Genomic DNA, 6,000 nt, shown 5'->3' with positions numbered 1-6,000 from the left:
CCCCGCTCCTTGCTGCCGCCCAGCTCACACTGCACCCGACCCCTACGGCTCCTCCCGCAGATGGTGAGCCCACGGGAGGTGGGGCCCATGTAACCCTTTCGGGCTGAGCCCGACCGGGCCCCATGGGCGAAGGCCCGGTCACCAGACGCTCGCTCTCGTACCCCACCTCCAGGCCTGGCTCCAGAGGGGGGTCCCGGTAACCCGCGTCCGGGCAAGGGAACATTTATGCCCAGGTTTGTCGTCATCATAGGGGTCGATGAGCCGTGCTTGGTCTGGTCCCTCCCCTAGACACCTGTTTGCCATGGGTGATCCTACCAGGGGCATAAAGCCCCCGACAACATAGCTGCTGGGATCTTTGGGACGCACAAACCCCTCCACCATGATAAGGTGACGGCTCAGGGAGGGGCCTCCAAATCTGAGACCATGGTCCTCAGCCGGAATAGGGTGGTTTGCCCTCTCAGGGTCGGGAGTGAGGTCCTGCCTCAAGGGGAGGAGTTTAAATATCTCGGGGTCTTGTTCACGAGTGAGGGAAGGATGGAGCGTGAGATCGACAGACGGATCGGTGCGGCGTCTGCAGTAATGCGGACTCTGCGCCGGTCTGTCGTGGTGAAGAAGGAGCTGAGCCAGAAGGCGAAGCTCTTCATTTACCAGTCGATCTACGTTCCTACCCTCACCTATGGTCATGAGCTGTGGGTCGTGACCGAAAGAAGGAGATCTCGTATACAGGCGGCTGAAATGAGATTCCTCCGCAGGGTGGCCGGGCTCTCCCTTAGAGATAGGGTGAGGAGCTCAGTCATCCGGGAGGGGCTCAGAGTAGAGCCGCTGCTCCTCCGCATCGAGAGGAACCAGTTGAGGTGGCTCGGGCATCTGGTCAGGATGCCTCCTGGACCTCCCTGGTGAGGCTCCAGGCACGTCCCTCTGGGAGGAGACCCCGGGGAAGACCCGGGACACGCTGGAGGGATTATATCTCTCGGCTGGCCTGGGAACGCCTTGGGATCCCTCCGGCAGAGTTGGCAAATGTGGCTGGGGAGAGGGAAGTCTGGGCTTCCCTGCTTAGGCTGCTGCCTCCACGACCCGACCCCGGATAAGCGGCACGAAGACGAGACGAGACAGAATTAGAAAATAATGTAATGATTTTCATAAAATTTTCCTTTATTATAACTTTAGTTAATTTCATCTTATTTTACAGGCAGCTGTTTTTTTCTTCTTTAATGAAAGCGTATGAATAAATATGAGCACAACTATAATTATAGAATATAAAAACAAATAAAGGAAAAAATAATCCAACACAATAGTTTTACCTGTGAGTATACCTGTATAGTACAGGAGGAGTGTGCCTGACTATATACAGATCAGAAATGTATAATATTCTACGTATGAATCTAAAGCTAAAATGTTGAATCAGATCCTGCGTTTATGAGAGTAAATTTACTCTTTCGCATGTTGAATGTAAATTAGTAAATACCTGAGTACTTTAAACAGCAAAGAAGTGTTTTGTACACACTTCAGTCAATAAGTGCATCCTTATAAGATCAGTAAGTTGTCTGTCAGACTGGATTCTCCTCATAAATTTTAAGTAGAACCGGTGCACAGAGTTGCATTGGTCCTGATTGTCATGCTGTCTGGGTTAGGGTTAGGGTTTGGGTTAGGGTTAATTGCCAGGGTGATACCATTTTAGGTGATTAAACAGATTGTGGTATTCCCAAAACCACCTACAAAAGTTGCACAATTTTAATCTGGTCTTCATAATTCATACTAAATCCAAACCACCTCCATACCACTGACTTGGTGGGGCCTTTTCTGACCATTACTTCAACAGTTTGGGAAGATAGAACGAGTGCAGTTTCAGTCTCATCCCTGCTGTCACGACTCATTCTCTCCTACGCTTCCGCTCAGTTCCATTAGCATTTTGCTGGCAGAGCTTTGCATTTATGTTTTCATTTTTCCTTTTCTTGGCAGTTAGCAGCAAGCATAGAAGGACATTACCACCAACTGGAGTGGAGTTGACTACCAGACACACAGTTGGCTTTTTTACTTGGATCTGATGAAAATGTCTCATACTAATTGATTCGGATCTAATTTTGAGGCTACCTACTGTAGCGCTCTTTACAAAGAGCATTCTGACTTTCTGTTTACTGCTAGATTTTCTTAAAGAACTGTGTTGGTTTAATGCTGTCATTTCATCACCTTTAAAAATGCAGAAATAAACTATTTCCACAATGCAGCTATAGTTTCTCTCAGCATCTTCAGTATCTCTTACATGTGAGTTCAACATGATCTGTATGAAAGAGAGGATAATGATAGTCATTAAAAAAGCAAACCCCTCACAAACTTGTGAGTTTTGGAGATTTTGGAAAGTGGAAAGCAGCTTCTAGGAGAGTTTATGAAAGCTTTTCTGCAGCTTGTGTGTTAGTAACACTGACCTAAGTGTTAAAGTGGTGGACCGTCTCTTTTATTATTAAAATACTATGTTCCTTTTGTTTGTATTTTATGAGGCATTGCTCCCATTCTAAACAAATACTCTACTTTAAAAGTTTCCGGTGGTCTGAAGCTGATGTTGGGCCACTTTGACCCACAGTGACCCACTGACAGATCTGTGTTTTGCTGCTATAGGTTACCGAGCTCTCCGGACCGTACCATTTCTGCCTGAACGGGGGTGCGAAGGGATAATAACCAATGCTTCGTGTCGTCTTTCGCTTACTTAAAAACCTTTGGTGTTTACTAAAAATAAAAAAGACAATTATGTCTCATATGTAAAACGTCTTATGGGTCTAAAACGCCGACAAATGTAATAATAAAAAGCAGTATTTTTCGATACCCGCCGGATCAAGTTGACGGTTCGGCTCAAAATGGCTGGAGAGACATAGTTGTGAGAGACGACGGTTTTCCCAGATATGTAGGAAAAATGAGGCGCTCTGTAGATTGAAGGCGCTCCCTCCTGATCACTGGGGATCCAGGTGAGGTGTGTTTAAAGTTACTTGAAGATTTCAGCCCTCCCCGCTGCTTTTACACGGAGAAAATGAAGCCCATCGCGGGTCGTTTACGGTGTTTGCGCGGTAGCTTTCTCCATGCACCGTGCAGATTCTGACTTTGCTGCGGATTTTCTGCATGGACAACCAACTTAAACTCACAATAATCTGCTTAAATAACATAATTTTCAGCAAAATCACATATGCAACAGATGGGGTTTGGAAAAATGTAACTGTAGTATGAAACAGTGGCGCCTGCAGCTAATGCAGAGCAGGCCTGCGGCTAGACCTGCGATGCATCATCAGATCAAGATCCCTGCAGAAACATTCACACCAGTGACTCAAACTGGACCTTTAGACCACAGTTAATGTGCACCTGAGCAGGTGCACTAGCCTGCAGCTAGTGGAGCTGATGGGATGTCATTGTGCGGGATTACTTGTGTCTGCTTTGGTAAAAGCACAGCTGCAGTGTACATGCATGCATCTGTCCAGATGGGCTGTCAGTGCTCTTTAACATGACAGATTATGGGCTGGAAGACTTGTTGGACTGTTTATACACAGGTATCCACTTGTCTGATAGTTGTGTTGCGCTGCTGCAGTGTCACAGATGATTTGCAAGCCATGATGCACAGTGTATTCTGGTCAGGATGAACCAGCTGTGACAGTCTGCAGAAAGGCTTGAAGGTAGTGCGTATTGGTAGTAAAGTTGTGTGGGAAAAACTGTTTGACACCCATGTATTGAGCCTATGTGCCAGTCAGGCTTCCCGGCTAGTTCATGGTGAGTTGTTTAGAAAAACTTCGAGTGCTGAATAAAAATGGCTGAAAATGTAAAACAACAAGCAAAATAATCACTTATAAAGGTGGAAGGTTGTGCAATATTTTGTACATCCTGCACTCTTGTTACATCTGATTATTGCAGGGGAGTGTTTCTCAAATCCGGTCCTCAGGCTCCCCTGCCCTGCATGTTGTAGACACGTTCCTCCTCCAAAGGACCTGAGTCAGGTTATTGAACTTCCTTATCAAGTTCTTTGCTGCCTGTTAACAAGCCTTTATTTCATTCAGGTGTGTTAAAGTAGGGTTGCCATTAAAACATGCAGGGCAGTGGGGGCCTGAGGACTGGAACTGAGAAACACTGCTGCAGGGGTTGCATGAGCCACAAGTTGGGACTAAAACTTTAGGTTGAGTTTGATCTCTTGTCCTGACATCCATGCTGATGTTCCTAAACTTGATTGTTTGTCGTCAACATTGAAAGACAACAGAAAGTTAAACAGAAATGTGTATTTCGTCTTAAAACCATCTCCAGAGAAACACTGATGAGCCGCTTCACGCGGAGGTCAAAGGTCAGCTGCAGAACTCACCTGTCGATCTAATAGAACAGGTTATGGTCTAACTTTGAAGCATTTCTGACGCATCTAGCAGATGTTTCTCTGGGTTGAAAGTAGACATCTTAAAGTAGCACGACAGAACTGGGCACATTTTATCAGCGAGCCGATCCCTGAAAGCGGTTAAATCTGGATCTGTTTTGCATCCAGTCTGGAGGCTGGGCTCTTTCCAGCGAATAACAATCGATTCAACAAAGCCATTTTGTTGATATCCAGTTGCTTGTGTGTGGCGTAGCAGGATACCGGTTCCTGACCTGTTAGTACAGAAAGACTGATAAGTTCTGGGTAGGGATGCACCGATCCACTTTTTGGGAGTTTCGGTCTGATACCAATATCTGAAATTTGAATATCTGCCAATACTGATATCTGCCGATACCAAATCTGTTTATGTGAACATTATTGTGACTATGGTTATTATTGCTGTTATAACTGTGTCAGATTTCATCAGGTTGTAATAAATGAGCCATCCTTTCTGAAGTTACCTCACCAATACAAATATAACAACATTACTGATCTAACTATTTCAATAAGTTTTATTCTGATTTGGTACATTTTACCTAAATACAACTATAGATGTGTGGTTTTTCAAACAAAGATCTGGCTTTTAATGTAACAAAACGTGTCACATTTTAACATTCAAGGCATTTATTTCTTTTAAAACATGTCCGAAGCATGTCATCAAACATGTCTGCTCTTGTTTGACTAGTGTGATATCGGTACACTTTTATTAATACCAAGTGCGAGTACACACGCTCGGTATTGAGCCGATACCGATACTGTTATCGGTGCATCCCTAGTTCTGGGTCTAATTGTTCGGCTGCTGTTGTCACAATACCTTCATTTCACCATAAGTAATTCATACAAAAGATTCTTCAGTATCGTCCCTTTCCATAAAAGGTGAAGACGGAACCGCAACGGCAGGTCAGAGTAACTCCTGCAGGAATGGAGTGAAAACAAAGCTTAAATCCTGCAGGCGATCTCTATGTGTACGGCTTAAAAACTGTCCGAATGTTTTCAGAGAAGCCAGATTAGTGGTGTTTGGGGGATTCTGTTTACTACAGCGACAAGAAAACTGCATGTCCAAATGTTCTTACCTAAATAGAACTGTAAGGCCTATAAGGAGTGTTTATGTGATTTTTATAGTGTTGGGAAATTAATTAATGCTTCATAAGTGTGCTAAAAAATCATGTAAAATCATGATTATTTACAGTAGTTGAGATGCTTTAAGGTGGTATAAAGGTGATAAGAGCAACTTTCTGGCAGTGTGAAGGGTCCTTCAGCAGAGCAGCTCCTCTCCTTCCTGGTTCTATTGCGATTTAAGACCATTTATAAGCAAACATGCTGACGTGACTTATTCATATCTGTAAATATTAAAAAGCAGCATTGTGTTGAGAATTTAAACTTACTTAATGAAACATGGCTAGCAGAGGTCTTTGACATTTGATCAAAAACTAAAATGGGCTAGAATTCTTAAAGCGAGTTAGATAATCAGTAAGGAGTCAGAGGAGCCATGAGCTTTCCATTAGCCGCTAGGTGTGCTCCCAGTTCGCTTCCCAGTGAGACATGTCAGAAACGCCTCCTCTGGGAGACATAAGGAAGCTTCCTGATCTGAACTACCTCAATGATGTACAGAAGAACACTAAAGACGA

The 6,000-nt window shown here is 44.3% G+C and overlaps 1 protein-coding gene across 2 annotated transcripts in view; it reads left to right on the top strand.

Annotated features, from left to right (window-relative positions):
• The first annotated feature begins 2,837 nt into the window (after positions 1-2,837).
• Positions 2,838-6,000, top strand: part of znf438 (zinc finger protein 438) — a 64,728-nt gene continuing 61,565 nt past the window's right edge. Inside the window, exon 1 of one of the 2 annotated variants that reach the window (XM_079259897.1) lies at positions 2,838-2,957. The gene's annotated coding sequence lies outside the window, so the exon portion shown is untranslated. Of the gene's footprint in view, positions 2,963-6,000 lie in introns of both variants that reach the window. The other variant, XM_079259898.1, reaches the window with a different exon arrangement.

The sequence above is a fragment of the Telmatherina bonti genome, assembly GCF_933228915.1.
Source record: "Telmatherina bonti genome assembly, chromosome: 20".
NCBI lineage: Eukaryota > Metazoa > Chordata > Actinopteri > Atheriniformes > Telmatherinidae > Telmatherina > Telmatherina bonti.
This window is presented reverse-complemented; position numbering and strand designations above follow the sequence as displayed.